Below are 16,536 nucleotides of genomic sequence, written 5' to 3'. Positions count from 1 at the left end.
AATTTTAAAGTTAGTAGGCCTATTATAACTTTATTATTACAAAAATTTCCTTAAGCGTAGTTTAAATTAGTATACAAATCAGTTCATTTTAACCTTCAATATTAATGTAGTGCCAACTGATTCCCATTTATATTTTACAGCATTGGTTGAGGTTTTTTTTTTCCTTGAGAAAATTTGCCATACTGATATACAGTATATCCAAAATAACTGATATTGAATCGAATTTCATGTTAGTGAACTGAAATGCATAACTATGATGACAGATTGGCAGGAAATCACAGAAAAACAGCAGAAAAACAAACGGGGTGATATTGTGACATACTGATAATCCTTATCTTTCCATTATTGTTACACTCTAAAAAATGCTGGGTTAAACAACTCAAGTTGGGTTGAAAATGGACAAATGCAGTGATTGGGTTGTTTTAACCCAGCAGTTGGGTTAAATGTTTGCCCAACCTGCTGGGTAGTTTTATTTAAACTATTGTTTAAAAATTACTATATGGCTGACTTAAAATGAACTCAAAATAGGTTGGAAAATAAAAATCAGACACAATTATAGAGGCAACAATAATAATCAAAAGGTGATAATTTATTAATAAACAATTTATTAAATGTTTATTGTTTAATTATTATATTTAATATTAATACATGTTAATTTTCACCATATTTTGGGTTCATTTTAAGCAAGCAATACAGCAACTAACCAGCACATTGGGCAAACATTTAACCCAACCGCTAGGTTAAAACAACCCAATCGCTGGGTTTGTCCATTTTCGACCCAACTTGGGTTGTTTTTAACCCAGCATTTTGTAATAATAGTTGCAACTTGCACTTTTAAATGTGCATTGAAACTTGCCAGCTGATAAAACTTATGCTCCAGGGACCATATTCATATAACATCTCAGGCTATCTTAACTGGCTGAGTTAGGTGGTGATCGACACTAAACAGTAGAAAATCAGCCCAGTCTCTTCAGCTTTAAATGTCATTGGCTGTTAAAGTCTTGTGTTGTTCAGATTTAAGTCTTTCAGAATGCTCTCAATTACATGTAGCCTAGATCAGATGCATAGGCTACTATATTCATTAGCAAGTGTGGCGGCGCTTATGGGGTGTCGCTCTGGGACGGGTGAGTATGAGGCTGGGAGGGAAAAATCATGGTATACTCACTACAAAAAACTAGACTACACCACTGCTACAAAATGACCTCCAGTAGGCCACTGGTGTGAATGTCTCTGACCAAACGATCAGAAACAGACTTCATGAGGGTGGCCTGAGGGCCTGACATCCTCTAGTGGGCCCTGTGCTCACTGCCCGGCACCGTGGAGCTCGATTGGCATTTGCCATTGAACTCCAGAATTGGCAGGTTCATTTTGATGATTACAGCTTGCTGCTCATCAAAATCAAAAAATCAGTATCTCAAATTATTAGAATATTTAATTTCAAGTTCTATTAAATTACCATTCTCAGGGTATAAATACTGGGTTTAGGTCAGTAATCCCAACAGCAGTCATGGGGAAGTCTGCTGACTTGACAGTTGTCCAGAAGATGATCATCAAGACCCTCTACAATGAGGGTAAGCCACAGGGAGTCATTGCTGAAAGAGCTGGCTGTTTACAGAGTGCTGTGCCAAAGCATATTCATGGGAGGTTGACTGGAAGGAAAAAGTGTGGTAGGAAAAGGTGTACAAGTGAAAGGAATGACCGCAGGCTTGAGAAGATTGTCAGACGAAGCCGTTTTAAGAACTTAGGAGAGCTTCAAAAGGAGTGGACTGAAGCTGGAGTCAGTGCATCAAGAGCCACCGCACACAGATGTCTTCAGGAAATGGGCTACAACTGTCACATCCCACGTACCAAGCCACTTCTGAACCAAAGACAACGTCAGAAGCGTCTTAACTGGGCTAAGGAGAAAAAGAACTGGACTGTTGCTGCGTGGTCCAAAGTCCTCTTTTCAGATGAAAGTAAATTTTGCATTTCATTTGGAAATCAAGGTCCCAGAGTCTGGAGGAAGAGTGGAGAGGCACAGAAACCATGTTGCTTGAAGTCCAGTGTGAAGTTTCCACAGTCAGTGATGATTTGGGCTGCCATGTCATCTGCTGGTGTTGGTCCACTGTGTTTACTGAAGTCCACAGTCAACGCAGCCATCTACCAGGAAATTTTAGAGCACTTCATGCTTCCTTCTGCTGACAAGCTTTATGGAGATGCTGATTTTATTTTCCAGCAGGATTTGGCACCTGCCCACACTGCCAAAGGTACCAAAAGCTGGTTAGCATGTGACTCGTTAGTGTTACAAGGTCTCAGGTGTAAATGGGGAGCAGGTATGTTCAATTTGGTGTTATCGCTCTCACTCTCTCATACTGGTCACTGGAAGTTCAACATGGCACCTCATGGCAAAGAACTCTCTGAGGATCTGAAAAAAAGAATTGTTGCTCTACATAAAGATAGCGTAGGCTATAAGAAGATTGCCAAGACCCTGAAACTGAGCTGAGCTGTGATCACAGCTGTGTTGTGTTTTCAATGACCCTCTCTAGCCTAATATTTGATCTTTTTTTTCTGGATTTAGCAATGGTTGCTGGCATCGAAAAACGTCTCTTTGAAGGTGATGGGAAGAAAGAAAAAACACCCAGGTACTCCCTCAATGATCTGGATAATGAGTTGTTCAAGTATGTGTCTTACCTTTGGATTTTGGGTTTGCTTCATATTCACACATTTCATTCTCAATCATTTACTCACTCTCATGGTTATTACAAACTTTTCTTTGTTCAGTGACAAAGAGACACAGAGATCACCACTAATCAAAATGGTCTTGTTGACAGAATTTCATTAGATACAAGTTCTCTGTTAATTCTTGCCCATTGGTAAATTACAGTAGTCAACATTTGAAGTGGATCAAAAAAGTTCATCAAAGTTGTCCTAAGAAGAAGGTTTTAGGACAACTGTGATGAAAGGTTTGGATCCACTTCAAATGTTGACTACTGTAGTTTGCTGGAATAACTGTTATCATGTTATAAATCCACTGACAGATTGTTTTTTCTCCAAAATTCAGCTTGTTAATATTTATTAAAGGTAAAATTTTACTTGTAGATTGAAGATGTATCTGACCTGTCCACCTACACAAAAAAAATCCTGGACTGTGGCTAAACTTGACCAACTGACACTGTCCACAAGAAAAGCATATTAAGGTAAGTCAGCGCTGAGAAAAACATTTTTCGTTGTTATTGTTCATTCACATAAGCATCAACTCTTAACATCAGTACAATGCATGATGTGTTGTAATATGGTTTTTGAAGCAGATGAAATTGAGCAATAGCACTCTTGCAATTATAGACTTGTTTGATGGGAACTATGAATCTTTTTATATAGACAGACTTATACATAATAGTAGTTATTTAAACAAGGAATTAATTTCAATAATACAAATAACTAGTATTATCTGTTTTTGAATTTTGAATGCCCTGCTTTTAAATATGAAGCTTTTTTTTTTTTTTTTTTTGTCTTTATTTTTGTTTTTCCAGAGCTCTTGCTTTACATATTACAACAAAACGCACCCCAATGCTGCAACAACTGCGCGAGAGCCTTGAGATATACAATCTTATCAAAGTCTCACAGAGAAAACCACAGGAGTGACACAGTCACAGGATATGATGACAGAGTATGTAGAAATACTGTTGTTGCTGTTTTTTTTAGTATGGCACCAATTAAAAATATTAAAATCCATATTTATGCTTTTCTTTTTGGTGTTTAGGTTGACTCCCATTACATTTTACCCCACCTGGCCCCAGAGATGAGCCCAAATAGTTCGATTAAACAAGTGAAAGAGTCAAAAATCATGGAATTATTTCAAGATTTCCTACTTGAGCTTGAAAATATGGACTAAAAACATAGTATAAGCTGTTATTTGATATCCAGGTGTAAATATGCTACTGTAGTTCCCATTTTAAAAGGGTATAAATAAACTATAACATTAATTCTAATTTCAAAACACTGTATGGGGCAAGCTTTGACAGAGTGTAGCAAATTTGCTGAAATTGTCTACTGTAGAAATCTGCAGTTTCATTGATTCATGTATACCAAAGCATTATTTCTTACAATGTTCACTCTTTACTTTACTCTTATGAATGTTTTTAAATGCATACAAGGCTAAATAATATAAATAATAATAAAAAAAATATATATATATACATATATATATATATATATATATGCTCGAAGCCACAAACCATTTATTGTGTTCCTTATAGCTTATCTGTATTTTTCATGTTTTCTCATTGAAGGCAAAAAACATTTTTTTTAAGAAATCTAATTCAACTTAATAAATTACATTTGAGACAAACCTGATAGCAGGATTTCTTTTTTATAGTTTTGTCAAACAGCACATCTCTATCTACATAGTTTAAATGTTAACACTTTCATTCAAGACAACACATATACATAGATTTACATTAGGTGTTTATTCTAGGCTTCAAAGGATATCTATTTATGACATTAAATTTAAAGCTAATTCACATGCTTGGAAGTAGATGTCAACCAAAACGAGTGGACTCAGCGGTGGGCTTCACTTGATTCTGTAGGGTAGCAAGATTTTCAGGTGACAAGGGGCAAGGTATCTCTGGGACAATGACTCCATGCTCAGAGTCAACACTCTGTGTTTAGCTTAAGCCGTGCAAAATCAGGCTCTGACACAGGTGCTTACAACATCCCAATATTCCAAAGCTCATTGGGTGACAGATTTTCCTCCGTTCGCAGGGGATGATAGTTCCACATCTCTGTGAACTTAATCCCTATTTCATGTATTCTGACTTATTCACACTGTTAAAGAGTTGGATTCTCATGCTAAACATGGCCAAAGTTTCAAAACACAAGTTGGACGTATGACAGAGTATTTCTGTGTTAAATATACAACTTCGGGTTGTGGACATGTCTCGGAGAGTTTTTTTCTAGTAGGGCTTGTATGACGTCATAAAAGGGCGGAATTCCTTGTATGGGCACTTCTCCCTGCGTGCACACACACATCACCCAGAGCGAGAGCAAGAGCACGCCCATCAACACGATTCGTTCGAGATACAAAAGCCGAGAGATTTTTCAACAATGGCTGTGTCCCAATTCAGGGGCTGCACCCTTTGAATGCTGCATACATCATCGAGGCAGTCTCATTTAAGAAAAATAACCGTTAGATTGCAAAAGAAGAAAGAAATTACAGTATTTTACACCTCACAATGAATATCAGTTCATTTTATTACGGTTACTTTTCTTAAATAAGACATCCTTGATGACGTATTCAGCCTTCAAATGCGACCTCTGGAGGACACAGCCTCCGAAATGAGACGCAGCTCCTGTCAACAAAGGAGTGTGTTTTTGGTTGTGAGGGAAAGATTACCTTTTTCAGCTTTCCAAAGAACCCAGGGTTAAGGTTCATTTTTCTGGGGCAGCAACGGAGTTGTTTGTTTGTTTGTTCCCGGGATTTTGGTGATGAATGTTTTGTAAACAAGTCCCAGTTCAGCGTTGGATTTGCAGCTCGCCGATGGGGAGTAAAACTCCATTAGATGTTTTGTTGGCAATCGGTGCGCAAGTGCATAAAATGTAAACAACATGAACGTTTTTGTTCCTTTTTATTTATAATGATGTCACAGCTTGCAGACAATCTCTACACAAAAGCTGCTCACGCTCGTGACTCTTTAGCTCCGCTCACGGCACGTCTTCAGGAGCTCTGCTTTTTTCAGAAAAACTCGGTTTAGTGTATCTATCTTTTATAAATATGATAAAACTAAAGACTTTTCAGAGACATGAAGGATGCAATATTACTATATATGTACTCAAGATTAATATGAGATTGGCAAAAAAAACTGTGTGTGATACCAGTTTCCAAACCCGTAAGACTTCCGTTCGTCTTCGGAACACAAATTAAGATATTTTTGATGAAATCCGAAGGTATCTCATCCAAAGGCATTAAATTAGGTTTGATGATACCTGCAGAAATCCTGTTTTTGTAAAAACATTTTACAAAAATATCTTTTTAACAGTATTTTAAATACTGTAATACCTGTGACCTCATAACATCAGTATTACTGTGCTGCTGAGCTGTGGCTGTTTTGCTTCACAATCGTTCTGCTAAACATTGCTGAAGAACTACTTTGCTTGAAGGAAGAATTTTGTTACCAATAAATTATTACATTTTTGTAGCTCCATGCTTATTTTATAAAACTTTGCCAGGTATGTGTAGTAACTACTCCACCTAACAAACTCCTAAATTCTTCAAACAGTGGTGGATGTGGTGCTGGTCCTTCAAGAGTCACTTGTGTCTGTCTATAAAGCCTATAAAAACAGTCTTTGTGTACTTTACAACACTTCAGCTTGTGATTCTTATTAAGTGGAGGTCATTTTTAGGATTCTTTACCCAACCTAAGTCTCTGAGATGCTGACACCTTGTACTTCTGGAGACTCCAGGTAGGTTGCAGTTCTGGAAAATGGAGGCGTTGGAGACTAAAGGGTTCCTGATGGTTTCACACTTAATTCTTCAGCTTAATTCTTAATTCTTTTGCAGTCTTTTCTTCTCCACCTGTTTTTGTCTGACCCTGCTGACCCAATGAGTTTTGCTGTCCATTGGTCATGCCTTAACTGCAATTTCTAGAATTGCATTAGTATTGCATCCTTCTCAAGAGCAATTAATCATTTTTGACTTTTCAGTCTGAGTTAAATCTCTTTTTGGCTCATTTTACCTGTAAAAGAAAACCTGCCTAATAATTATGCACACCTGAATAAGGCATTTTTCAGCCTTCATGAACAATTCTATATCACTTATAAATGATTAAATACAAAATTAATAGTTGTTGTTAAGATTAACGTGGTTTAGAATTGGTAAAATGTGCCTGGAAAAAAAATATGATCAGAAAATCACCTTGCACAATATATATAAATTAACCATTAAATTTGACAGTGATGGAATGATGATAATCTTGGATATTTGAGAAAATGTACATAATTTAAATAAAATATCACTCTGAACTGAATTAGAAATGGATCAGCTAAAAACATGTAATGCCTGTAGGAGTAAAATGTAATAATTTTTAATGCCATTTAAGGCTTTAATTTTCGCAAAATCCATTTAATGACTTTTAATGCTTGTCAGTGCCCCACGGACACCCTGTCTACAATAAAAAGTGTAAAAGTAGTTTTTATATGGAAAAGGATCGTATACAGAAAGAACGAAAAGTTCGGAACATTTTGTGGCTCTTTTACTCGATTCCTTATGAAATGTCTAAAGTGTAGTCATAAGGCCTTTACTATCAGTGGGACCATTTTGTGAAAGATTTGTGAGAATCATTCTGTATAATCTGCATACCTTGATTGCCATCCTTTTTTTTTTTCACTCCATCCATGAAAAACCCAAAAGCTGTTCTGGCTTTGTTATTTCCAGCAACATCCAGGTAAAAGATCTGTTCAGGAGTGTGACCCAATGGTTGTATATTACTATGCAAGCTGTACAAGAGAAATGGTATACAGATTAAATAAGGGATTGATGAATAAATATTCACCTTCCTCGAAAAGCCATCAACAGCCCCAAAAACCACCTATCAAAAACAAAACAAAAAAAAGTTAGCCAGCATTTACACTACCGTTCAAAAGTTTGGGACTGGTAAGATTTTTTAATGTTTTTAACATTAACAGTCTCTTAAAAGCATAAATATTTACCCAAATGCTCACACAAACACATCTTACCTAAATAAATTTAAAATGTTTACACAAATATGTATATATCAAGTTCATGAATTAATTTCCACCACACATTTATGAATGATTTTACATGTATTTATGGATCATTGTACCTGCATTTGCAAACCGTCACACGTGCGTGGACTGCTTTGAATATGTGTGAGGTATTTTTGAGACCTTCCTGGCACGTTAAGATTCATAAATATCTTTTTTTGGAGGATGTTCTGTTTAGCCAATCGCGGTGAGCTTTTAATCCACCAATCAAAACGCTCCTTACTGAACAGACTCAAGAAGCTCAATTCTGCGCTTGTACTGTGCATTGTTGTACCTGATCGGGTCTGTAAAGACATGTTAATGGGTACTCTTTTTTTAGCACCTGATTACAATTTCTACAAAATCACTTTATGATTTATATCATTCACACAAAATACGCCTACCCGGTTCTGATATAAAACAAACAGTTTAATGTTGTTATTAGTAATATGTCCCTTATCCATTAGGTGGCGACCAAGTGCTTGAAAAGAGTTGAGTTGCAGTGTTAAAGGAATTGAAACAAGACAGTCTGCTCTGCCAGGGTTTGATGTAGGGATGGGCGATACCACTTATTTTGTTTTCGATACGATACTGATATTTTCAAGGCCAATATCGCCGATATCGATACCGATACGATACCTCTAATATGAATTTATAGATTTTAACATTTATTCAATTATTGAATTACTAAGAGTAAAATGGGTTATGATACCCACGTAACATTATATTTGAAAGGCATTTTAACATTCAATATGCCTTAATTGCAGTTTATTAGATTATATTTTTGTTTACACATAGTTAAAATGTTTACTTGGTAAACCAAATCTACAAATAAGCCTACTATATGCCTAGCTGAACTATGGTCACTTTAGTAATGGTTCATTTTCATAAGGGACTGCCAGTGACAGGCTGTTGCACCCATTCAATGCAACATTTGTATTCTGACAGAACATCAATATGAACTTTTAACCTTCAATGTAAATAAATGTAATTGCACAAAGTATGTAGGCTACTATTTCATTTTGTTTATTGTGAAATAACTAATAATAATAATATTATATTTTTCTGTCTGCTGTTAAGCATTGTTCTGGGCTGCGTTTCGATACTTTCTTACGATGCTAAACGCAGCCCTGTTTGAATGTATTGTCGGCAGTGAGCGAACACTCTCTGTGATTGATTGGTTCTGACTTGCAGTATTTGCGTGTTCAGATGAGCAGGAAAATACTTCTGCTACAAATTATTCGCTAACATAGGTTATTTTTCCAATTCAGTGTATATTGTATGCATTAAATTTATTGTTAAATAAACAAAAACTGGTAAAAAAAAAAAAAAAAAAAACACCTTAGTATCGATATTTTAATTTGAGTATCGATACTTTAAATACTCAACGTCAGTATCGATATATTGATACTTCATATCGATCTGCCCTAGTTTGATGAGTAGTCACATTTTGCTTGTGTGTTCAGTCAAAAGCTTTGATGTTAATAAAGCACACACGTTAATGAAACATCACACCGGTTAGCCTGCTGTCTTATACACCAAAGTTGCACATACCCTGTTTATTCAGATCAATCTGAACAGCGAAGAGATTTCAGCATGTAGGATGAAAACCAGACTCAACGAGTAAGTAAAGTCGTTTTTTATCTGATGGCATTTTCTTATGATTAAAGGTTGTTAATGAAGTGTGCAGTTTGCAGTGTTACAAAGTTGTTAGTCCATGCCAGCTTTCTTATATTATAACTGGTGTTTGTAGGAACACTTTAGTAATCACAGGATGAATGGGCGATAAACAATCATTAAAACAACAATTTCGATGATAAACTATCAAGTAAGTTCATTTTAAATACGGTTTGTAATCAGTGGGTTTTAAAGTTATCATCGTGAACAGCTAAGGATGCCACGGATTATCTGCTATTATGTTTTATGTTTTACAAGTACCGTTGTATGGGGTTAGATTCCCGCCTAAAGTATTGCGGTCTCAGATCAAAAAATAATAAGCTTGAATTAAAAAATTTAAAAACACATGTAAAAATATACTGCACAAACTGAAACAAATAATGCAAAATGGCAAAGAACGTAGTCACGGATAAAAATATAATACGTGTGAATCGAAAAATTAAAAGCGCATTTAAAAAAATAACAAGCATGAATCAAAACTTTAAACACAAATCTTAAACTTGTGTTTATGTTCTTAAAAGTTGTTTTTCTTGCTTCTATTACTCTCAGGGTTTCTACAGGTTTCATCAAATCTAATTTAATGCTTTTTAATGCCAATTTTTAAATTTTTTAATGCCATATATATGCCGCTAAATGTCGATAGATGACGTCATAGGGCAATAAAAAATTCATCATGTAATTGTTGTATTCACATTCTGTCAAGTGTCAGCCCTTTACATTTGTTTGCTTCTCTGCTGCTACCCTTTTGCTCACATAATATATTTTAATACAGCCAAATTCCCAATAAAATTGTTTCATCTATATATTTTTCTGTTTTGTTGTCAGACAATATGAAATGGTGACTGAAATGCGGCCTATTAAGACTACATGCAGGGCTCGACATTAAGCCTTGTCATGTGGACACGCGTAAATCGGTCATTCACTTGTACGAGTAAAACAGTTGCTTCTCCGGAAATTTTTTTTTTTTTTTTGTGGTGGAAATATAAATTCTGAAGCAATATCTTTTCAGAATATTGCAGCTTTGACATATGTAAATCTGCATATTTTTGATTGATTACAACTGCATTAAATAATGTTATGGGATTGTTTTAAATATTGTTTGAAAATACATATGAAATGTTGGGGGGGAAATGATGCTTTTAAAAATGAAACTAAACCACCAGTAGGTGGCGGCAAGTAACCGTCTTAATGAGTGGGTCATTGATTCATTCATTCAAACGATTCATTCAAATGGCCGATTCGTTCAAAACGCTGAATCATTCAGTAATGAAAACAAGTCTGAGTGCTGTGATCTTTGTTTGAAACTATTTTCGCTGATAAAATAGAACAAAAACAGTCAATATTCCTTCTAAAATGTAAGTGGCTTAATATTAACTACTTGTTAATTGAAATGTTGTATGAAATCAGTGTCACGTTTTTAATCGTGATGGTAGCCTATTTAGGAAAACAGCATTCTTGGTGCTTACCTGTATCAAGTTATAAAAACTCTACATTTTGAATTTTTACCGCAGTGTGTTTAACTGAGTTTCTTTTTGTGTGCGCTTCGCTCATGTTTTCATTTCTCCTTAAGATGCTGCGAGCCTCAACAGCTCAACCTTGTTATCGTCAGTACATTGTACAGACTATTATTATCCACTATCGATCGCTACTTACACTAAATGTAATAAAATCAGTCATACTCGCGTTTTGGTGATTCCCAAGTTGCTGTTTTTTTTTTTTTTTTTTTTTTTTTTTTGGTATTGACGTTTTAATCAGGACCTTGTCCGGTCGGGAAAGTAAAGTTCGAGCTCTGACATGTTAAACCAGCACTAAAATCCTGATTTATAATCGAGAAGTTGTCTGACAAAATCACCATACACATAAGATAAAGACATTTGCTGTGACTTTGTACACGTAAAATGATCACTCAGGTTAGAAGTAATAGTATCTATTTTATTTGTTCTCTGACAGAGCGCACATCCTCAACTGAATGCGCTGCTGAACCAGAGAGGTGCGGCAGCGGCAGGAAAGCAAGATCTCGCGCTCGTGCAGTAGTAGGGGTCTCGAAAGCTAGATCAGGTTAACAAATAGCTATATTCGTCACAACGCGCTTTCTTAGAAAAAAGTCGCAAAAGGGGTCTGAAAAGGTGCTAAGTTGGCAACACTGATGCAGCCTTCTGTCTCCAGGTCCCAGTGCGCCGCTGTCCAAACTGGCGTTACGGCAATTTTGCACCGGCCGGAGGCAATTAGGAAACTGGTTCCGTGTGCATATCACACCAATGTACATATTTTACGACAGCAAATCAAAGTTATTAATTATTTAGGCTTTATTCAAAATAAACTGGTAGTATTATTTTTCTTCAAAACTATCAAAAAATTTAATGCCTGTAGAAATAAAATGTAATGCTTTTTAATGCCATTTAAGGCCTTAATTTTCGCAAAATCCATTTAATGACTTTTAATGCTTTTTAATGCCCCGCGGATACCCTGACTCTGTACTTTGTGCTCTCTTACATTTTCTGCTCATATTTTACTCTTTTGTACACTTATGCTGTTTTTGTCTTTGCTCTTCTTTCCACATTCTGCAGTTCGAGTTTCATGTAAATTAGGGCAGGCTTCAGCATCACCATTGGTCCACTACTTCTAGATTGACAGCTCCTCCTCTAGCCAATCAATCGAAGAGAGGGAGGTGACATCACTTCAAGAATAGTGAATGAGTTTTAGCAATGCACTGTGATGGCATTTATAGTCATAGGCTGCGTCCGAAAACTGGAAAATGCTGCCTTCTGAGGACACATTTCAAGGTAGGAAGGCATCAAGGCATGACCGAATCCAATGTTAGCGTCACTTCCTGTTTCCTGACATACCTTCATCTGATGGATTTTTGAAGGCAGCATAGATGTGTCCTTCGCTGCCTTTGATATCCCACAATCCTGTGCGTCCATTCTATGTCAGTTGAGCTGGAAAAATACAGATGGCATCCGAAAGTTGCATTTGCTGATCAGTTTGTGTGTTCCACATTTGATGTCATTTCTAGCGAGAAATTACTGTAGTAATTAAATATTTGTTTAGTTCTCACTAAAGCTCACGCTGCGGTAGATCATTAAACTGTTACACTGCCTCAGAAGTCTGTCTGAAATCAGTTTCGAGAGGTGCCTTCATGCACAAACGCTGCCTTACAGTCATTGCCTGATAGGGCAGAGAGGAAACAAGTCAGCTGCCTAGGTTTTCGGATGCAGCCATATTTTCCTAATGTCTTGTACCGTTAAACATGGTGTCTCGTGGATAGGAATATGCGTGGAAATGATATGCAGATGACGTAATGCATAGTAAAACTAGGCTGACTGGGTTTTATAAAGGGAATTTTGCACAGGTTCTGCCGACAGAAAAGTCATTGCATTGCTGGGTGATGATCGCAAGGATTTGTGAGTAAAGTGTTTCGGATCTGAATCTATTTACTGTTGCGAGAAGTTGAGATACTGAAGTGCACCAACATTAATGGGCCCCATTCGATTAATAATTACCTAGATATTTCAATATTGGTGACTTTTCTGTTGATCTGACTGATTGAAATTTGTTTGTTTTTGAACTGTTTGTTTTTGATTCCCGAACTGCTGTTTCAGTTAATTTTATCCGAGTTCAATTGTACTGTGAATAATTCAAAGGAACTGAATATCTGAGTCATTTATTCAGATACGTAAACTCCCAAATTATCAGAATTAACTGTCTAATTTGTGATGAATTCCACATCAGTGATATATTCAGCTGTTAATTTTAAAAGTTAAAAAGAATAATAGCTGAATAGTAATCCAGTCGAAGCATGTGTTGTGCTCACTGCAAGTTAAAGGTTTATTTGATTTGTGTTACTGAAAGAAACCAGACAGTAATTTCATTTGGGTAAATAATCTTTATTTCATATTTCATATACAAAAATATATAAATAACATATATAAAATGATTTTTCATATTCCTTATTTTAGTTCTGTAAATAAATAATTGTCAGACAGATATTTTCTGAGATTAGTTTTACGTTTAGTACTAGAGTTAATAAGGGAGACACCACTTTAATTATTCATACTGCTTTTGAGATTAACTGCTCTAATAGTAACCATACTTGAAAATATGTGTATTTCTCCATCTAAAAGCTGGGAAACCAGGTTCCTGTGTGCCAACTGACATCAAATAGTATCAAAAGAAGGGTTACATAAATATACTGTATGTAAAACACATCAGTTTTACATACAATTTTCTCTCATCCTTGTTGTGATGTGATTTTATTTATTTATTTATTTTTTATGTAAAGGGAGGGGAAACTATAGTCAAAAAGGAAAGTGGTCAAATAAATGATTTCCTGTGTCATAGCTGTGAAATAACAGTGTATTCATGCATATCAATGTGTTGTACCATTGGTGTACATACAGTTACTATAACTAATAAATGTTGATTCATAACTAATTAAAGTTTTTATTTATTGACCTGACTGTATGATTAACACAGGCAAATAAGTTGAGGAGGTAATTCAGATGGGTTGAATATGTAGTGTGCACCAGATTATGTAGTGAGTTTTGGTCGCACACGTAACTTAAAGTGCTGTATGTAATTTTGTGACTGTACTAAAGCACAAAAATACCATAACATGTTTGATTTAGGAAACATTCAAAGTTCACATGTTTCTCTGAAAAACAATGCCACAGCCAGTTATTCTACTTCGTAATGTGAGTTCCGTGTCTGTTTTTATTTATATATTTATTTATATTTCAAGTCTCTGAAGCTCATCAAGCCTGCATTTATTTGATCAAAATACAGGAAAAAACTGTAATATTGTGAAATATTACAACCATTTTTAATGATGGTTTTCTATTTTAATATACTTTTGATATATCCTCTGCTGCTTTCCAACGCCCATCTCCCCAAAGTTGCACCACTGTACCGACGGAGACCATTCTCAACAACCCTTCTCAGCTGAGCGGAGTGCTCCAGCGCCTGTTTAACTTGAGTCTCAGTCTGGAAAGAGTGCCAGTGCTCTGGAAAACTTCCTGTCTTGTCCCAGTACCAAAGAAAGTGCGCCCCACAGTTTTTGATGACTTTAGACCAGTAGCACTGACCTCCTATATTATGAAGATCATGGAGAGGTTGGTCCTGGCTCACATGGGACCTCCAGTTGATTCAGTGATGGACCCCCTGCAGTTTGCCTACAAGCTGCAGGTAGGTGTGGAAGATGCCATCATCTATATGCTGCAGAGGGTCTATTCACATTTGGATAGGGCTGGTAGCATGGTTAGAATAATGTTCTTCGACTTCTCCAGTGCCTTTAACACCATCCAACCAGCACTACTGGGAGGGAAAATGGATGTTATGCAGGTGGACTCTTCCCTAATCTCAGTTTGTGAGACCGCAGAACTGTGTGTCTGAGCGGGTGGTGAGTAATATGGGTGCTCCTCAGGGAATGGTTTTGTCTCCGTTTCTATTCACCCTATATACCTCAGACTTCAAGTACAACTCAAAGTCATGTCACCTACAGAAGTTTTCAGATGACTCAGCTGTGGTTGGTTGCACTGAGGGCGGCCAAGAGATGGAATACAGAGCACTGGTCAACAGCTTTGTGCATTGGTGTGAAGTGAACCACTTACAAATAAGTGTAACTGAAACAAAGGAGCTGGTAATTGATTTTAGAAGGAAGAAGGATCATCTCTCACCTGTTTCTATTCATGGCAGAGATGTTGAAATAGTGGATTCCTATCAGTACTTGGGGATTTACATAGATGACAAACTTGACCGGACAAAGAACACAGAAGCGATCTACAGAAAAGGCCAAAGCTGACTTTACTTTTTGAGAAGACTCAGGTCCTTCAATGCATGCAGCAAGATGCTCCACATGTTTTATCAGTCTGTCATCGCTAGTGCCCTCTTTTATGCTGTAGTGTGCTGGGGCACTGGGATTACAGCTGGAGATGCCAAAAGGCTAAATAAGCTTATTAAGAAGGCAGCGTTTGTCATTGGAGTGGATTTTGACATGCTTGAGGTTGTTGCAGAGAGGAAAATAATGTCTAAACTGTTAACCATCTTTACAATTCCGCTATTTTAGGCCAAGGTATCATTAATCTTTCACACTACAAACCAGGTCTCTCCACTTATCTGATTGTACTTGATGCATTTAACTATCGGATATAAATTCTGCTACAAGTACTGTTTTATAGTTTGACTGGAATTTAACTTATTTTTCATTTTACTGTGTCTATTTATTCTTGTGGTCTATTTATTACATGTGTATATGTGTATTTGTTTGAAGTGTGAGTACTTTACTGTCTTATGTATTGCTGCTAGTGCACCTTAATTTCCTGTGCACCTTAATTTTTTCAGGATTCGTTGATGAATAAAAAGTTAAAAACAGACTTTACTATCTTTACTATCACCTTTTTATCAATTTAACACATCCTTGCTGAATAAAAGTATTAATTTCTTCCTAACAAAAAAAAAAAAAAAGAAAATTTCTGGTGCCAAACTTTTGAAGATAGTGTATATTGTTACAAAAGATTTCTATTTATATATAAAAAAAAAAAAATACATTAATTAGCACAACTGTTTCCAACATTGATAATAAATCAGCATATTAGAATGATTTCTGAAGGATCACATGACACTGAAAACTGGAAAATTGTTCATAATGAGTTGAAAATTCAGCTTTGCATCACAGAAATAAATTATATTTTAAAGTATATTAAAATAGAAAACCATTATTTTAAATTGTAAAAAAAAAAAAAAAAAAAAAATGTTTTGATCAAATAATTGAAGGCTTGATGAGCATAAGAGAATTCTTTAAAAAACATAAAAAAAGTAATGTGTCCAAATTTTTGACTGGTACTGTACATACTATTGTACTATTATTCTACCGCTCTAATGAAATTTGAACTTCTTGTGGCTACTTCAGTTTTGTAGCCTACACATTGTCACATTAATTATAATCAAATGCATGTTGTTTTATTGACCACAATATTATCATTGATATTTGTTTGAGGGGGCCACTTTTGATTAATTTTGAAAAAGGACCGAAGCCACCAAAGCCAAAAGCCCTGCCTGAAATCAACTCGTCAGCCTAAGCCATGTTTCCACCACAGGAACTTTCCCCAGGAACTAGGGACTTTG

General features: G+C 36.0%; 1 protein-coding gene and 1 long non-coding RNA gene across 10 annotated transcripts in view; both read right to left on the bottom strand.

Annotated features, from left to right (window-relative positions):
* Positions 1 to 16,536, bottom strand: part of cd44b (CD44 molecule (Indian blood group) b) — a 176,085-nt gene that overhangs the window by 40,664 nt on the left and 118,885 nt on the right. The gene's annotated exons all lie outside the window — the stretch shown is intronic.
* LOC127507838 (uncharacterized) lies at positions 7,256 to 13,268 on the bottom strand. Its single transcript, XR_007928471.1, has 3 exons — positions 7,818 to 13,268; positions 7,527 to 7,562; positions 7,256 to 7,427 (listed from the first exon to the last, which is right to left on the bottom strand). It is a non-coding gene; the product is annotated as an uncharacterized LOC127507838 (long non-coding RNA).

The sequence above is a fragment of the Ctenopharyngodon idella genome, chromosome 24, assembly GCF_019924925.1.
Source record: "Ctenopharyngodon idella isolate HZGC_01 chromosome 24, HZGC01, whole genome shotgun sequence".
Classification (NCBI taxonomy): domain Eukaryota; kingdom Metazoa; phylum Chordata; class Actinopteri; order Cypriniformes; family Xenocyprididae; genus Ctenopharyngodon; species Ctenopharyngodon idella.
Note: the sequence above shows the minus strand (reverse complement) of the source record. Positions and strands in the feature narration are given on the sequence as shown.